At 46.2% G+C, this 19,710-nt stretch overlaps 1 long non-coding RNA gene across 1 annotated transcript in view; it reads left to right on the top strand.

Annotated features, from left to right (window-relative positions):
* The window catches only part of LOC149744632 (uncharacterized), a 57,523-nt gene extending 46,119 nt beyond the window's left edge, over window positions 1-11,404 (top strand). The window contains exon 4 of the long non-coding RNA XR_016390961.1: window positions 11,315-11,404. This is a non-coding gene — a long non-coding RNA (uncharacterized LOC149744632). The remainder of the gene's footprint in view (window positions 1-11,314) is intronic.
* Window positions 11,405-19,710: the final 8,306 nt, after the last annotated feature.

The following is a 19,710-nucleotide window of genomic DNA, read 5'->3' as shown; positions in this document are numbered from 1 at the left end:
CTTCCCCATTGTCCCCTCAAGTGACAAAGGAGCAGAGGTGCCATTGCTCAGACAGAGAAGCTCCTGAAGACCTGGAAACTTACAAATCCTTAAGATCGCCCCGCCTTGGAGTTGTCTACTGGAGCAGAATGGATTCCCGAAGGCTGAGCTGGAGAAAAGACTTTTACAAAAGCCCAAGGGGGCCTTTCACCTGCAGCCTTCGAGGGGCAGACCAAAGCCTTCTCCTCAGCCCAAATCATCAGTCATCATAACAATGAACATCGGCCTCTAAGAGACGTAGTCCTACGCTAGACTTTTATTTCTAAAAGCATCAATGACAATTTGATTTAGATGATTAATTTCTTCACCAATAGCCATTTCTTCCTGACTTAAGTCAGAAACTAAATAATACAAACTGACTAAAATATCATTGCAGAATCAATAAAACATCCTCAACAGATAATTATAGCATTAATGCACTTATTCTCTGGTTGGTGCATCAATCATAGTTAATGGGGATAAGCTGACATGATTTTAATTAAAGGCATTTGGGTTCTGTTGCCCTGAGTCACAGAATGCTGAAGCATAAGGGCCCTAAGAACTAAGAGGCCAGGGTTTTCCCAATCTAGGGTTTGCTGGAACCCCGGGGATCTTTAAAAGTGCTTCTTGGACCAATATAGGAAGTAATGAAGGGAAAGAGAGTTGAATGTCAGAAGCCCCAGGATTTCCAGTCTCATTTCAAACAGAACCTCTCTGAATATGAATTTATGGTAAAAAAAAATGGCTTAGGTTACAATAGGAATAAGAGGAGAAAGAAGGGAACAAATAAAAGAATAGAGAAAAAAGAGGATGAGTTAGAAAACCACTGATCTAAACCAACCACCTCATTTTTCCAATGAGGAAACTGAGGCTCAGAAAGGGGGAGAGGTTTGTCCAGTGTCACACAGATGCTTGACAACAGAGCCTGTACTGAGATCCAGATGTTCTGAATCCCAAGCTAATATGTTTCCTATTGCATCAGCTCTACATATTTTAGAATTTAGAAACAATAGATTTATTTCATGGTGGAAAGGAGAATTGAGGGCAGTCTGCCCCAAAACACCGTCGGGAAGGACTCCTGCCCTTGGTCCCTACTTCTAACCAGCTGCTCATGCCAGGTCTTGTCCTTGGCCCAGGATTCCAGGCAAAGTGTCATATTCAAGATCTTTCCAATGTGATCCAGAGTCCATGCCCAACAACTTTTTTTTAGAGGATTTTTAAAATTGGGGTATAATTGCTTTACAATGTTATGTTAGTTTCTGCTGTACAATGAAGTGAATCAGCTATATATATACCTATATCTCCTCCCTCTTGGACCTTCCTCCCACCCCCACTCATCCCACTCATCTAGGTTGTCACAGAGCATTGAGCTGAGCTCCCTGTGCTATACAGCAGGTTCCCACCAGCTATCCATTTTACACGTGGTAGTGTATTTATGTCAAACCTAATCTCCCAGTTCGTCCCACCCTCCCCTTCCCTCCTGTGTCCATATGTCCATTCTCTACAACTATGTCTCTATTCCTGCCCTGCAAATAGGTTCATCTGTACCATTTTTCTAGATTCCACAAATATGCGTTAATATATTTGTTTTTCTCTTTCTGGCTACTTCACTCTGTATGACAGACTCTAGGTCTATCCACATCTCTACAAATGACCCAATTTCGTTCCTTTCTATGGCTGAGTTATATTCCATTGTATATATGTACCACATCTTCTTTACGCATTCGTCTGTTCTTGGACCTTTAGGTTGTTTCCATGTCCTGGCTATTGTAAATAGAGCTGCAGTGAACATTGTGGTACATGACTCTTTTTGAATTATGGTTTTCTCAGGGTATGTGCCCAGTAGTGGGATTGCTGGGTCATATGGTAGTTCTATTTTTAGTTTTTTAAGGAACCTCCATACTGCTCTCCAAAGCGGCTGTATCAAGTTACATTCCCACCAAAAGTGCAAGAGGGTTCCCTTTTCTCCACACCCTCTCCAGCATTTACTGTTTATAGATTTTTTTGATGACAGCCATTCTGACTGGTATGAGGTGATACCTCATTGTAGTTTTGATTTGCATTTCTCTAATAATTAGTGATGTTGAGCAGCTTTTCAGGTGCCTCTCGGCCATCTGTATGTCTTCTTTGGAGAAATGTCTATTTAGGTCTTCCACCCATTTTTTAATTGGGTTGTTTGTTTTTTTGATATTGAGCTCCATGAGCTGTTTGTATATTTTGGAGATTAATCCTTTGTCCATTGCTTTGTTTGCAAATATTTTCTCCCATTCTGAGGGTTGTCTTTTCATCTTGTTTATGGTTTCCTTTGTTGTGCAAAAGCTTTTAAGTTTCATTAAGTCCCATTTGTTTATTTTTGTTTTTATTTTCATTACTCTAGGAGGTAAGTCAAAAAAGATCTTGCTGTGGTTTATGTCAGAGTGTTTTTCCTATATTTTCCTCTAAGAGTTTTATAGTGTCTGGTCTTATATTTAGGTCTTTAATCCATTTTGAGTTTGTTTCTGTATATGGTGTTAAGTAGCGTTCTAATTTCATTCTTTTACATGTACTGTCCAGTTTTCCCAGCAACATTTATTAAAGAGGCTGTCTTTTCTCCATTGTATGTTCTTGCCTCTTTGTCATAAATTAGGTGACCATGTGTGCATGGGTTTAGGGAAAGCTCCAGCCTGAATTGGTGACTGATTTTGCTATTAGCCATATTTTATTCATTGACACATCACTTACTATGCATGTAATAAAGTGTTCAATTCTTACCACAACCTATAAACTGATTATATTATTAATCCGATTTTTCCAGCTAAGGCACAGAGAAGTTAAGAATATTGCTCAAGTTCACACAGCCAATAAATGACAGAATTAGCATTTGATTCTAAGCCATTTCCAAAGACTCCATCCTTAACCATATTCTTATTAGCCCCAAAATATCAGGGGGAGCTCAGAGAAGAAGTAATCACTTCTAGAAAGAGGTCAAGGAGAACTTCATGTAAGACGTGGAACCTAATCTATGTCTTAACAAATTGATAGAATCTGGACTTACAGAGATGGAGAGGGGCATTCCAAGGAAAGGGGACAGAGTGAGTAATGGCATGGCAAGGGGAGGCCATGGGCACATGTGAAAGGCAGGCTCAGTTTGACTGGAGAATGTTCTGTATGATGGAAGCATAAGGAAATATGGTCAGAGAGAAGGACCAGGACCAGGCACATGGAGACAATTAAGAGCCATTGAACATGACGTGAGTAGAGCTCAGTTTTGGACAGGCTTCTCTCAGGCCCACCTTAGAGGTCAGGAGGTGAGGGTCGGGTGGCAAAGGAAGACAAAATATTTAAAGGCCAAGTCCAGACCTCCTTGACAAATGGACCAGAGTTGGATGCAGGACCCAGATGCTGGACATCATACCATAGCTGATGCCATTACTCAGGCAAGTAGCCTGACCGATTTCACTCCTATTGATCCAGCATGGTGCTCTTGGCTTAAGAGTGGTTTTAAAATCAGCTGTGTTAACAACGTATCGAGTGACTTGATTTCCATCATCATGCAGAAAACAGCTTCTATCTGCTGCAGCCGTGAATCCAGGTGCTGATTCTATCCACAATATCTCTGGCCCCAAAGGATCCACATTTTTCAGTCTAGATAGAAACATGCACTCTGACACCTGGATCCTTTAGAAATCTCTTCAATTGAACACCCATGAATTCTGTAAATTCCTAGAATACTACTGGAGAAAGAACATAGTATAGATTTTGCAAATATGTTAAAGCTATACATACTGTAAAAAAAAAAAACAAAACCCTTTGACTCTGTGGAAAAGTGTCGTTGGCAATCAATTTTTACATAATTGGTAGCTATGCCTATTATTGTATATGTAGCAGTCCTGGTCACCGGTCACCACATTGACTCCATTACGCTTGACTTTCGACCGCACTCAGGGGTGCCACGGGCCGGCGGTGTTGCAACTGACTAAATAGTGCGGCGCTGGGGGAAGTGCTTAGGAGTCGCAAATGGAGATGGGATGAAGGCCGCTTTGAAATAACTTTGAGATAACTGGCCATCGGGTTGATGAGAGAAAATCATGAAGTTAAGGTTTACAAACTTCAGTTGACCATTCTCTGTGAAGCTCTTGGTTCATCCCCAACTATTGAGGGTCTGCAATTCCCTTCTGTTGATTGATTGGATTGAGGGCCATGCTTCTTCCCCCTCCATGTATTGATAACCTTTGCAACATAGCTTTACAGCCCTTCCCATTAAGAGGTGAGGTCTGTTTCTTCACCCCTTAAATCTGGGCTGGCCTTGTGACCAAGGCTAGGTCTAGGGTATGGCAACCAAGGTGTCTAGGGCTCAAATTTTAAGGAGGCTCTCACTCTCGGGGTCAAGCTTGTGTAAGGTCAACAACAGAGAGTGAGTGCCTCCTTAAAATTTGTGCCCTAGGTGCCTTGCTCCCCTCACCCTAGTCCTAGTCCTGCTGGAGACTTGCTTTGGCCAATAGAGTGTGGCAGAAGTGACATGATGCCAGTTCTGAGCCTTAGCCTCAACTTGGAACCTGCCATCACCACAATAGCAAGCCTGGACTAGCCGGCTAGAGGATGAGAGGCTGTGTGGAGGAGAGACATGCTGCCCCACTGAAGTCATCCTGGACCAGCCAGTCCCCAACTGACCCACCAGTTGACCACAGATGCATAAGCAAGCCCAGCTGAGATCAGTCCAGCCAAGCCCAGCTCAGAAGAACTGCCAGTGACCCTACAGACTCATGAGAAATAATAAATGGTCCTTGTTTTAAGATGTTTTGGGTTGGTTTGCTATTCAGTGGTAGATAATTAACATATCTTTTTACCTTTCCTTTCACTACGTCATAGGTATTTTCTTCTCCTAAGGAGCCTATTACAAATTAGTACGTAAATGACTCTATTTGGTATGGACAGGTTAAGAAGAGACTCGAGTTTCCAGGATGTAAAGTGAAGAGAGTTCTTCTGGTTATAACTCTGCCAGTAATCTTGCACAAATCTCCTTCCCTCTCTGGGACTTGAGACCCCCTTCTTAGAAATGAGTGGCTTGCTCTAAAGCAGCAAATTCTGCTGCTTTACTTTCTTTACTCATGGCAACTCCAGTTTCTTGGGGATGGCTGCTCAATGTGCAGAGTTGAAGAGTTTTGAGGCTTAACAGGAAAGAATGCTATTATCGATTAGTGATGTCTGTCATGATCAAAGAAAAGGAGGACAAGGGAGGTGAGACAGAGGAGCAGCGCGCTGGCCCCACATTTGCCATGACTAGTCTGGATCCTCTCCAAGGATCCTTCAGCAGCGAGTCTCTCACGCTCCCTGTTTAGAGGGGTTCACCCTGCCAGACCAATAGAGCTCTGAAGATCTCTTGCTACCATGGACAGCTCTTCCTTTATCTCCTGCCCTCTGCTCTACCCTTCAGCCCAAAACTAGCTGTTCCTTTAAGTTGTGAAAACACAGAGGCAACCTGTAGGACAGAGACCTGTGCTGCTGTTCTGGGACGGTGGACAATGCCTAGCTACTGGACAGTTTTTCACCTAGTGTCACTCATTCCACACATAAGACCTGGCTGAGTTGTCTTTAGACTGGAAGGTTTAGTGCTAAGCAGTAAAAACAACTCTGATTGTTGCACGTTCAAATTGGGGGCTCTTTTCTACTACCGTTACAGAAATTTACTCTCAAAAATGCTTCTTTTCTGAGAAGCACAGAACATTCTCATTAACAAGGTCACAGGAAGGGCTCATGGGGTGAGGGTCCTCTCCAGAATTGGCATCCTTGCACCAGTGTGGACCACCTGCCTTGCCTTCCCCACCTCCACTGCCAGCTTAGCTGGAAGGGGAATCTCCACTTTTGTAAGACTCGGAGCTGTAGGTCTTCAGTTCTGTCTGCCCTCATTCAGCAGGGAAGGTTAAAAATAATTCATTGCATATGGAAATCACTTCACAGCTTACAGATTGCTCTCACAACCTTAATTTCATTGGATCCTCAAAACAGCCCTGTGATAAGAAAACTTAGGGCCAGTCAGGTTAGGCGATAAGCCTAAGGGCAAGCGGAAAGTAGGAGGAAGAGCCAGGACCAGGACATGGGTCTTCTCGTTAAGATCCTGTCCTTTTTGCACAGGACAAAAACTGCACCTTCTTATCCACCCCCAGCCACCGTGGACAGGTGACCACTGCCAACAACATCACCACGTCACTACCCACTCCCCCTCCCTAGCAACCAGGAGAACACACCGGTCAGCTCCCCGTAACTTTGGCTCACCCATCTCCACCACTCATCAAGCCCCTAAATTACCCAAATCCACGAGCAGAGCAGGTCTTGCTCAATTCCTTTCTGCACAGGGAGACAGTGTGGGACAGTGTTGTGAGCATGGGCTTTTGAGCCAGCCAGACTTATGCACCAAACGGCTCTGCCACTTCCTAGTGGATGATGTGGGCAAGTTACTTAATTTCTCTCTCAGTGCTCTTTGCTTTAAAATGGGAATAATTATAGTAATACTCACACTTAAGTTTTCTGTAAGGAATAAATAAAACAATACCTCCATGAATAAAATAATGAACATAAAGGGGTTTAACACAGTGCCTGATACATGAATTCAACAAATGGTGGTAGTAGTAGGAACTAAATAACAACAACGACAACAGCACTAACAATAATGCCTGGAAGCTAAGCCAAAGAAGCAGGGGCGCACCTGGTACCTTGGGCCTGAGCATCTCTGCCCTGGTGTGTGGCCACTCTCAAAAAGTCTTTCCGGTCATGGGCGGAATTTGAGCGCACACCCAGGAAACATCCCCACGCACCATCCATCAGCCCTAACAAGGGCTCTACATCAACGCTGGATGTGTTGGGTGTGAGATGCAGGAAATACATTGGGGGAGAAGGAGTGGGTTGGATAATCAGGTGTGTGATTAGTCATATGCTAATGACTTTTATTACGCTACACATAGAACTAATTTACAATAATTTAATCATCAAGAAACAACTGTGCAGGAAGAAGAAGCCAGGTTGTCGGATTTTCAAATAAGGGTTCTTGACTAAGAGTGCCAGTGTGACCCTGAACTTGTATAATTCTGGAGGGAAAGACTGGGCCTGAATCTTGGTGTGTCTGCAAGAATGATGACAAATATTTGCATAGCAACTCTAGAGTTTACAAAGTACCTACATGGACAGAATCTCATTTGACTCCTAGGACAAACTTTCATGGTAATGCATCTTTGAACTCACTTTAAGATGACAAGCTGAGGTTGAGAGGTGAGAAGGGGCATTTTAAAGGACTCACACCCAAGACTCCTGATTCCAGATCTTCTGTCCTTCTTTCTAAACCAGCGGTGCTCATTCAGAAGTGTGCATCAGGAGTGCCTGTGAAACCTTACCCATAAATAAATAAATACCTGGGCCCTGGTATGTCTATGATTCAGTAATTCTGGGATGAAAGACAGGAATCTGATTCAGAAACATGTTCCAAGTTGAAAACCTCTAACTTGCAGGATGAAAAGAGGGGATACCACCCAAGATGGTGGGAGGACATGGGTTACAGTCGTCTCTATGTATATTTGAAACTTATTCCATCCTCTTACCAGCTGTGTGACCTGGGTCAAATTACTTAACCTCTCTGAGCCTGAGTTTCCTCATCTGCAAATGGGGAAAATAATATCTACATCATGAGAAAATGTAAGAAATAAGAAACTGAGTGAGAAAATGTAACTGAGAAACTACATGAGAAAATTTGACTTAAACCCTAATAACAGAGTAAAAAAATGTTAGTGTTCCTCCATTTCCTTGGATAGTAGATATTTGAAACAAGAACTCAAGGATGTGATAGAAATATCTATCTATTGTGTTACCAATAGATGTTGTTCTCCTGGATCAAAACCTATTGTAAATTTTTTAAAATTTACTGCTCAAAAAGGAATACAACCTACATAAAACAACCTCCTCCCCAAGAACAGAGCCCTCAGCTTTTCCTGCCAAAAGATCAGCCACAGAGTGCCCGGGAGGTTCTCCCAATTACTGCAGCAGCTTCGCCTGCTGCTCCAACCATCTTTCAGGACACGGTCTCCTCCCCAGGCCAGGAGGAGAGCTCCAATCCTGTTTTCATTTTTCCTATTTGAGAAAAACAAAAGGGTCAAATAAAATGCATTCTCCTTCTGGTAGGGAGTCCCCAGGAAAAGACACTCAGTGAGTCCGTTGTAGCTGAGATCATTGCATTAAAGATATTCCAGGGCTTCCCTGGTGGCGCAGTGGATGGGAGTCCACCTGCCGATGCAGGGGGCGTGGGTTCGTGCCCCGGTCCGGGAGGATCCCACGTGCCGCGGAGCGGCTGGGCCCGTGAGCCATGGCCGCTGAGCCTGCGCGTCCGGAGCCTGTGCTCCGCAACAGGAGAGGCCACGGCAGTGAGGGGCCCGCGTATCGCAAAAAGAAAAAAAAAGATATTCCAAATCTCTGGTCCCCTGGGGCTCAAGAAAGGCCCTCTGATGTCTCCTCAACTTTGACCTAACTTACTGAGGTTCCTGCTGACACTCTTGCTGGATTGTCCCACCCTCGATGATAATCCAGACACTCCTGTTGGTAACGGCTGGGGCAGCCGTCAAAAGCAGTGATGTGGTAAAGGCTCATACCAAGAAGACCTTGGCAGCAATGGCTGCTCCAATGAAAACCTGGGGACTTTTCCCCTTTTCAAGCTAAGCAGTCCTGACCTCTCGGCTCAGTTCTCTGCCATCCATCTCCCCTGGCAAGACCCGGTCTCTGGATGGAGGGTGGTGCTCTGAGAGAATCAGCCCAAATACCCCAGGAGTTCATGACAGCCCTCTGCTGCCCTCTCATCTCAGATCACAGAGAACCTCGCTACCAAATCTTCAGTACTCTCGCTCTCAATTGGCTCTGGAGGAAAGAAATCTGGCTTCAGCCAGCCTTGGGAATGCTTCAGCTGTCAAAGTGGGAAACTTAATGAGCTGGTGATGGAGAGAAAAATGCCTCATTTTCTTAAACCTAGGCTTAATTCTGGCTGCCTAATTGTATCCAACTATTCCACGACTCTCTCTCACCCTGGTTGCAACTGTCCAGTGAGAGAGCCTAACTGGCTGGCCACACAGGCAAGGTGCAGAGAAGGCCAATTACTGGTCAAATTGGATCCAAAACTAAACACAGAGAAATCCATGTCATTTGGCTAGGTGGCCCACAGATGCTGGTCCACGACCCAGAAGTCCCACACTGAAAGCATGCAGGCTAGGTCTGGCTTGGCGAAGCACGCTGCATAAAAAACCAAACCAAAACAAGAAACAATTGCACAATTGTGTAATTCTGAAGTGTTAAAAAATATTTACTTCAGAAGATTTCACCTAAAAAATTCTATAGATTTCTGGTTTCTCTGACAAAATCCAAAGATCTAACCACACTAGGCCCAAGTTCTAAGCATGTTGCTAACCAGCTAGAATTAAGTAGGAGCTGCCTCTGTGACTGGAGTGTGTAAGCTTCAATTCACCGCAGTCCCCACCACTCCCTGCTACCCTTGACACTGGGGGCCTTGAAAACATTTGTGTTTGTCACTCCTGGTGACTGTTTCCTGACCTAGGCTTTGGTTGTTTTCACCTGCACAATGACAGGGTTAGCCAGGAGGGACTCTGTGGTCCCCAAGGAACCCTACCTGATCCCATGACCCCTCAGAGGGCTGCATGCAGGAAGGGCTGTGGGCTGGGGTCAGGGGATCAGGGCCAGTGAAGTAAACCAGGTACTTAGGGAGACACACATGCCCTCCTCTCCGGGGCAGATGGCATCCTCAGAGTCCCCCATCACTGCCCACCGGCTCCCTCACCCTTCATTTAGGGCAGCCCTCGCCGTCAATAGCCCCGGCCTGGGAACACTGAGAGGGGCTGTCACGCCTTCACAGTCCACTCTCTCTACAAGCACTGCCACCCCAGTCCCTTCCTACAGTCACATTTAATAAAGGACAAGTAAGAAGAAATGCGGCATGGCTCAAAAGCGAAGGGGTCTGGGGATGGGCCGGCGGGGTGCTTGCCTGGAGCTCGTTAGGGCAGGAACACCCTGTCAGGACGAGGTGCGCTGCTGCCCGCCTCTAACCACACACCCCATTTGGGCCCGCTCTGCTCAGCCAACCCGCAGAGCGTCCCGACGTTTAAAGATTACCCAGGCGGGTTTGTAACGAAGCCGCTGCCTCTTTGTCTGTCCTTGCGCCAGCAGCAGCAGAAGGGATACTAATTAGAGGGTGAATTATTAGCTTCCCATGGTGCACTGCAGGGACATTAAAAATGAGGGGGCTTTGCTGCTTGCCTTTTAGATGGTTAGTCTTGGTTTAATGTATTCGTGTTTCTAGGTGAGCAGCAGGGGACAGTTTTTATGATTATAATTGTTGCATGATTACTGGCCTAAGGTTGCCTATTGTTAAATAAAAATGCTGAGATACTAATGTTTTATTGAACAGTACAAGGAGATAAAATTGTAATATCTTTTACTGAGCAGTCGAAGCTGCTCGTCTGCAGCCTACTGACAAGCCGTAGCCGTCTTGTGGAAGAGGTGTATGGGCTCTGCCTGGGCTGGGAGTCAAATGCGAAATACACGCTTGGGGATAAAGGAGCAGAGGAGGAGAATGGGTGCCGAGGACACGCCCTCATGGCCTCTGCGTGTTGCGGAGCTTAGGGCTAAGACCTGGGTTAATGCGCATGCTCTCAACAGGAAGGTCAGCTCTCAGCCAGCTGATTGTTGGGCAGCAAAGGCCACAGAGGCCCTGTCCCATGAAGGACACCCACCTGCAAGAGAAACCGAAGGGACACAGAGGCAGAGACACCAAGGGCTGCCGAGTCAGGGATGCAGCCACCATCAGGTGGACCAGCGGGGTCCAACATCCCTCCCTTGGAAACGCTTAAATACTCAGTCCTTCCAGTTACTAGGAAGTTTACCTGCAAGCAGCCAGGCAACACACCTTTAATATTTCTCAGATCCACTTCTTTCTCCTCACCCTACCCCCCAGCAGCCATCCCCAAGTCCTCCTAACCGTCTCCCTACCTCTAGTGTCTCCGGTCTGCAACCTATCATTCCCAGGTTGCCAAGATATCTGCAACCAGGCAACCAGATGATTCCTGCCGGGAGCCCACCAGGTGAAAAAACAAAAAAGTGCACCTGAGTCAGATCCGCTGCCCCACCAGGCCAGAAAAGCATACAGAAGCCTGGGAGACGCCCCTCGATTTGGGCAGAAAGGAAGTGTCTGATCCATTTGGTCTGGCTCCTCTGGGGTGTCACATTCCTCAGAGGGATGGCATGAAATTGATCACTGTTCTTACTGTTCATCCAGGTGTGTACAGCCAGGAAAGTGGAGGCGGACGGTGGGCGGAGCAAACCCGAATTTCAGAAAGTCGGAGCAAGTGGCAGCTTCCTCCCTCCCCTTCCTCCTTTCCCCAGGCCCGGCCCAGCAGAGGGTCCGGGTTCCTGAGACTTTCAGGAAACCAGGCGGAAATAACAATCAGTTTTCCATATGGTTCTTCCAGGGCAAACCCCAGCGTTGTGGAAATAGCTGTGGGCTGGGAGTCCCTCAGCCTGAGTTTCGATCCTAGCTCAGTCACACCTCTGCAATTCTTAGACAAGTTACTTCAAGTCTCATCTCCGGAACAGACATCATATCACCACTCTGCTTCCCTTACACGGCCCACGTGAGGCCTGAATGAACGTCAAAGAACCAAGGACTGTCAGAGCTGGAAAGAGCTCATCTGGTCCAATTTCCTTCCAAATACAGGAAACCCTTCCAGAACTTTTCTGACAGATGTTCATTCTCCCTCCGCACAAAGACGAAGACTCCAGAGAGCTCAGAAATGCTCCTCCTTTTGCTGGACGGCTCCGATTTTGCTTCTTAATGTGAGCTGAGATCTGCCCAGCCCTGGTCACAGGGCAGGACTGCCCTGAGCTGCGTCTCCTTCACACAGCTGGTCCCACAAGAATTTGAAATAGTGATTTGCCTGCGCTTGGTCTGTTCTTCTCCAGAACAGCCATCTCAGATCCCTCAGTCACTCTTTGTGTTTCAAACCCTCTATCATCTTCCTCCTCTGAACTTTCCCCTTAAATAACCCACCCACCCTACACCAGAAAAGAGCATGCGCAACCTGGCCAGTCCAGAACACAATCGCCTCCCTCAATCTAGTCGCTATACTCCTATTGATGCAGCCTACAATTGTGCAAACTTTTTAGCAGGCACATCACACAGTTGGCTTATATTGAGCCTGGGCTCAGCTAAGTCATCCAGATCTTTTTCATATAAATGGCTCTCATTTGGAAAATAAAAAATCTCACCCTTCCTGCACATGTACAATTGATCATTCTGAAACTAAACATATGATTTTATTATAGTTCTTTCTGTTTTGTTTCAATATGGTGGTTTGGATATCTCTTTCCAAACAATGAAAAATCTTTCTAAATCCTGATTCTGTCACCCCATGCTTGAATTGGAAAGCTCTCTCTGCCTTGCAGGTTTGTATCATCTGTGGATTTGTTAAGCAAACCTTCACTCTCTTCAATGAAAAGCATTAACAGTACTGATTCATGGGGAATCTTTTGTATCAGAGCGAAGGAAGTTATCAGGACTAATAGAAATGAAATTAGTTAAGATAGTAAACTGAGGGAAAAGTGTACAGAACACCAAAACCTTGGGTGAAAAGATAAACAGAAAAGAAGAGGAAATGCCTAACATTTGCATTTGTGCGCCCATAATGAGGGGAGCAAAGATCACCGTTGGATTTCACCAAGGAAAGTTAAGAGTATATAAATCTAAGTCATTCTTACTTCACTCAATTTTCCTGGAAACAGGGTCCCCAGTTTATGATAATGCTGTAACAATGAGACAAACTGCATGCAAATAAAGGAAAGAATTAGGATGACTCTGTACATGGTCTAGTTCGCTTGGTCTTGGTGAATTCAACTCCTAGTCATAAGGAGAAACATATAAGTTATTTGTAAAAGATCCAAAATGAGCCTGGATCCTGCAGAGCCCCCAGACCCGTTGTTTTGTCCTTGGTTTTAGCTGCAACCTGTACCAATATCTAGAAGTTGTCTCTCCACATCTTCTGCCCTTCAGCATAGTTGCCTAGCAGGACCTTGTACCAGGAAAAGGTGGGGGCCGTCTCCTCTCTGTAAGCTTGTGGAGATGTTACTTATAGAGCTCTCCCTGTCTTCAATACTGGCTCAGGAGTATAGAGACATTTCGGGGGGGGGAAAGCACAGGTAAAGTCCAGTATATTCATTTCCTGAAGCCGCTGTAAAAAATTGCCACAAACTTGATGGCTTAAAACAGCAACAATTTATTCTTTCATAGTTCTGGAGGTCAGAAGTGGAAAATCACTCTCACTGGGACACAATTAAAGTGATGGCAGGCCCACACCCCATCCCGAGTCTCTAGGGAAGAATCTGTTCCTTACATCTTCCAGCTTCTGGTGGCTGCTAGCATTCCCTGACTTGTGACCACATCACTCTAATCTCTGCCTCCATAGTCACATTGCCTTCTCTTCTGTGTCAAATCTCCCTCTTCCTTTCTCTTATATAATACTTGTGATTGGATTTGGGATCCTCCTAGATAATCCTGGATAATCTCCCCAGGCCAAGACCCTTAATTTAATCACATCTGCAAAGACTTGTTTCTTAGAGGATAATGTTTGTAGGTTCCAGGACTGGGTCCTGATATCTCTGGGTGGCCGTTTTTCAGCCTACTATACCCAGGGTCAATTAAAAAAAAATGTTGACCTGCACAAAATTAAATCAATGAAACTCAACATGGGCTAGGATCAACGATCCTAGGATAATCACTCCTTAGTTAGCATACTGGGAAAGATCATACATCCAGCTCCCAACAGCTGGTTGGAAAATCACCACAGGAATATACAAAATGTAAAAACTCGCTCCAGGAATGCATAAAATATTATTACTGGTTCCCAAAAAAGAAATGACTCAGGGCCCACACATGGGGAAAAACCGTCATTTTAATCTCCCCAGGGACTTCCCTGGCTGTGCAGTGGTTAAGACTCTTCACTTCCACTGCATGGGGCACGCATTCAATCCCTGGTTGGGGAGCTAGGATCCCACATGCCACGTGGCACAGCCAAAAAAAAAATATCTCCCCAAAAGATGTTATCCTTATGACACATCTCCCTATTTAGGTACTTGCGTTCTGGGTCCCATCAACATGGAAACAGGCAGGCATGAGTGCTGTAGGTGGGATTCCTCAGGAAGTAGACTCTGATATGTAGTTTAGCATGCTAGATGTTTATGAAGGAAGGCCCTTGGGATTGACAATAATGGAAGGAGAAGAAGGAAGCAGAAGAGGAAGGAACGGAGAAGTTGAGGTGCAGTGTAGCCCTGGCAATAGCCTTAGCCAAGCCCACTGGGAGCTCTAGAGTTAGAATCATCTTCACAATTGTCCTGAGTTGGGGCAAGATGATCATGCCTTTAAACCATCCAGGAAGAGGTGTGACCTTGGGCAAGACAGCTCAGATAATCCCTGAATGGGCTGATAGCTGGAGGCCATCTGCTGACCCGCATCCCCAGCAGCTAGGCAACAAGTTCTTCCTTGAGGGGGGCTTCTGGGCCAAGTCATGCATCACAGTTTCCATTGTTTCAGAAGAATACACTCTCTGCCATCACTGAACGCTGAGGCACCATAATGGAGAGATCTCAGGACAGATAAGCCTTCCAGAGTAGAATGTGCATAGCTACAAAGTATCATGTTTGGTTTTTTGTTTTACCGAGAGTTTTTGTTTATTTGTTTGTTTTTCATTTAAGAGGTTTTCAAGAAACTTGTCATCTAAATTCAATTTCATTAAAATAAAATTTATTACCAGGAACAAGGTAAAGATGCCCACTCTTAGCACTTCTATTCAACATCATGCTGAAGATTCTAGCCAGGGAAATTAGACTAGAAAATGGGATAAAATGCATCCAACTGGAAAGGAAGTAAGACTATCTCTACTTCCAGATGACATGATCTTGTGTACAGAAAATCTTAAGAAATCCACTAGGGCTTCCCTGGTGGCGCAGTGGTTGAGAGTCTGCCTGCCGATGCAGGGAACACGGGTTCGTGCCCCGGTCTGGGAAGATCCCACATGCCGCGGACCGGCTATGCTCGTGAGCCATGGTCGCTGAGCCTGCGCATCCGGAAGAGGCCACAGCAGTGAGAGGCCCACATACCGCAAAAAAGAAAAAGACATCCACTAAAAAGCTATTAGAATTGATGAGTTCAGCAAGATTGCAGGATACAAGATCAATATATAAAGTCAATTGTATTTCTCTACCCTTGCAATGAACAATCTGAAAATGAAATTAAGAAAACAATTTCACTTACAGTAGCATTAAAAAGTAAAATACCTCTCAATAAATTTAATCGATGTGTAAAAATTATACTCTAAAAATTACAAAACATTGTTGAAAGAAATTTTAAAAGACCTTAATAAACATAAAAACATCCTATGCTCATGAACCTGAAGACAATATTAAGATATCAATACTACCTAAAGCAATCTATAGATCCAATACAATCCCTATCAAAATTCCAAGGGCCTTTTTTGTAGAAAAGGAAAGCTGATTCTCAAATTCATATGAAATTACAAGGGACCAATATAATCTTGAAAAAATAAGCCAAAATAATCCTGAAAAAGAAGAACAAAATTGAAGGACTCACACTTCCTGATTTCAACACTTACTACAAAGTTACAGTACTTAAAACAGTGTAGTACTAACATAAGAATCGACATATAGAACAATGGAAAAGAATTGAGAGTCCAGATATAAGCTCATACACCTATGGCCATTTGATTTTTCACAGGGGTGCCAAGACCATTCAATGAGGAAACAATAGTCTCTCCAACAGATGGTACTGGAACAACCAGTTATTCACATGCAAAAGAATGAGGTTATACCCCTACATCACCACATCCAAAAATTAACTCAAAATGAATCAAGGCCTAAGTGTAAGAGCTAAAACTATAAAACTCTTAAAAGAAAGCATAGGTGTAAAAATTAGTGACCTTGGATTAGGCCATTGCATAAGCAACAAAAGAAAAACTAGATTAAATGGACTTCTTCAAAATTAAAAGGACACAATGAAGAAAGTGGAAAGAACACAAAGAATGAGAAAAAATGTGCAAAAATCATATATCTGTTAAGGAACTTGTATCTAGACTATATAAAGTACAGCTACAACTTAATAATAAAAAAATGAAGAACTGAATTCAAAATGGACAAAGAATCTGAATAGACATCTTTCCAAAGAAAATGTGTAAATGGCCAATAAGCACATGAAAAGCTGCTTAACATCATTAGCCATCAGAGAACTCCAAGTCAAAACTAATGCGAGATACTACTTCACACCCACAAGAATGGCTATAATAAAAAAGACAGAAAATAACAAGTGTTGGTGAAGATGCAGAGAAACCGGAACCCTCATACACCGCTGGTAGGAATGTAAAATGGTGCAGCCACTTTGGAAAGTAGTTTTGCAATTCCTCAAAAGTTTAAACAGAGTTACCATATGATCCAGCAATTCCACTCCTTGATATATACCCAAGAGAAGTGGAAACATATGTCCACACAAAAAAAACTTGTACACAAGTGTTCATAGTGTAAGGCCAACTGGCCCGAGGCAGGGGAACACAATCAGAGGCACAGGTTGCATCAGACCGAAATTCTCCGGACCACCCAGTTCCAGAAACTTCCCTGGAGACATTCCGGACCACCCAGTTCCAGGAACTGACCTGGGGACTTTGAACCCAGCCCAGCCTTCCCGCCTTTCGAGGGGCGGGACCAACGGTCCCCCAGGATACCCGAAAAGACCACTAAATAAGGAATACCCTGCGCCCTCCCAGATTCACCACACCCCTTTCCCTTCTTCCCCTATAAAATTTTGCCCAACCCACGCCCGGGTGCGACTTCTCTGGCCCCTTTCTCTCGGACCAGTGAACCTCGCCCAGGAGCGCTCCCTAATAAAGCTCACTTGAAGCTTTCCTCTGTTTCGCGGTGCCGTTTGTTAAGATCCGACCTTACATTTGGTGCCGAAACCCGGGAGGGGTACCAAGCCCCACGGGTTACCGCGCGGGCCGCTCCTCCCCTCCCCCAGGAGACAACCAGGGAACCTCTACTCATCCACCCGATCCGGCAGAAAACGGGGTAAGTCCCCCTCGTTCCCTCCGACCCTCAGAGTCCCTGCCCACCGGACTCCCTGTCCTTAATCGCGGCCACGTCAGGGATCCTTCCGTCCTCTCTCCGGGCCTCGGGCAACTGTGGAGACGTCCCAATTGCCTGACCGCTCTCCGACCCGCCGGGCCTCGGGTGATTGTGGAGACGTCCCAATCGCCGGACCGCCCTCCAACCTGCCGTGAATTGGAGACTGAGACCAGGGACGCCTCTCTCCCTCTCCATTCACTCAGGGACAGACTGGGGGTCATGGGAACCTCACAATCGAAACCAGATCCTAAGACGCCCCTGGGGTGTCTCCTAGCCAATTTTACAGCCCTCGGTTTCTCCCAAGATCTCCGTCGCCGACGGCTTATTTTCTATTCCACTGTGGCCTGGCCACAATATCCTCTAGACAATCAATCCTGAAGGGACTTTCGATTTTAACATCCTCCGTGATCTAGATAATTACTGCCGCAGGACGGGCAAATGGTCTGAGGTCCCCTATGTCCAGGTTTTTTGGTTTTTGCGCTCCCGCCCCTCCCTTTGTGTCAATTGTTCTACCTCTCAAATCCTCCTTGCCAAACAAACATCTCCTCCATCCAAAACCTCAATCCCCTTGGATTCCTCCCCACTAACCAACCTTCCCGAATCTCTTACCACTCCCCCCTTCAGAACTCCTCTCCAACCTCCACCCTACCCTGAAGCGGTCCCTCCTCCTCCCGAACCCGCTCTGGCCCCTCCAACCAACGGTTTCTCCTCCCACGCCCCTTGCTTACACGCTCTCACGACTCCCAAGATCCTAATCTCCTCTGCCCTCTGAGGGAGGTAGCAGGAGCGGAAGGATTAGTTAGAGTTCATGTTCCCTTTTCCCTCCAAGATCTCTCTCAAATAGAAAAGCGATTAGGCTCCTTTTCTGCCGACTCTTCCCACTACATCAAAGAATTTCGCTCTCTCTCTCAAGCTTACGATCTAACCTGGCACGATATCTTTGTGATCCTATCTTCTACTCTGACCCCTGACGAGCGGGAAAGAATTCAAACTGCTGCCCGAAACCATGCAGATCAGGTTCACCTTACTGACAACTCCACGCCTGTCGGAGCGACTGCCGTACCTGGCACCGACCCAGGCTGGACTTATCAGGATGGCCAAGATGGCCGCCGTAAACGCGACCTCATGATCCAATGCCTCCTGGCTGGCATGCAGGCCGCCGCTCATAAGGTGGTCAATTTTGAAAAACTAAAAGAGATAACCCAAGAACCTAACGAAAATCCACCTATCTTTCTCAATCGCCTTACAGAGGCCTTACCTCTCTACACCCGGCTGGACCCCGACACCCCAGCAGGGGCAGCGGTCCTAGCCACCCATTTTATCACCCAATCAGCCCCGGACATCCGAAAAAATTAAGACGGGCAGAAGACGGCCCTCAAACCCTTATTCGAGATCTGGTAAAGGTGGCCTTTAAAGTCTACAATGGCTGTGAGGATTTGGCAGAATCCATCCGACAGGCTCGGATGCACCAGAAGGTGGCCCTCCAAACCCAAGCTCTTGTAGCCGCCCTAAGGCCGACCATCTCCCAGATCACAGCATCCACGGGGTCCGCAAAAGGCAACCCCAACGGGGGCCTGCTTCAAATGCGGAAAAGAAGGCCACTGGGCTCGCCAATGTCCCAATCCCCGACCTCCTTCTAAGCCCTGTCCCAGCACGGGCTAACGGGCCACTGGAAGAGTGACTGCCCTACGACTGGCCCGCCCTCAGCGTCTCCACGCGGGGGGGCAGGCCGACACAACGGCATTACCACTCGAACTGCTGGGATTGGCTGACGACTGACGGCGCCCGGGCTCGAAGACCCCCATCACTCTCGCCGAGCCCAGGGTAACGCTACAGGTAGCGGGTAAGTCCATCTCATTTCTGGTGGACACGGGGGCTACCTATTCGGTCCTGCCTACTTATTCCGGGCCAGTTTCTCCTTCCCAGATCTCGGTCATGGGTATTGATGGCAAACCATCCTTCCCACTCCAGACCGGTCCACTCCCATGTCATATCGAAGGACTCCCTTTTACTCAGTCCTTCTTAGTCATACCATCCTGCCCAGTTCCCTTGCTAGGCCAAGACGTCCTTTTCCACTTAGGGGCCTCCCTCCAGCTGGTTAGACTTGACCCTAAGGTCCCCTCCTCCCAACTCCTGCTTCCTCTTCTCGGCCTGTCTCTAGAACCCTCCCCCTCCTATCCCCCTCTTCCAATCACACTGAACCCAATCAATCCCCAAGTCTGGGATACTTCTAAGCCCATAATAGCAACACACCATTCCCCCGTTCTCATCCGCCTAAAGGACCCCTCCAAATTTCCATCAAGGCCCAATTTCCCATCTCTGAGACTCACCTTAGGGGCCTACAACCTATTATCACCAGAATCCTAAACCAGGGACTCCTTATCGCCACTGACTCTCCCTGCAACACCCCCATCCTGCCTGTCCGCAAGGCCTCTGGGGATTATCGCCTGGTCCAGGACCTCCGAATAATCAATGAGGCCATAATTCCTCTCC

Source organism: Delphinapterus leucas, chromosome 20 (assembly GCF_059928025.1).
Source record: "Delphinapterus leucas isolate spDelLeu-1000000601 "Yukka" chromosome 20, BTC_Dleu_Yukka2, whole genome shotgun sequence".
Taxonomy (NCBI): domain Eukaryota; kingdom Metazoa; phylum Chordata; class Mammalia; order Artiodactyla; family Monodontidae; genus Delphinapterus; species Delphinapterus leucas.
This window is presented reverse-complemented; position numbering and strand designations above follow the sequence as displayed.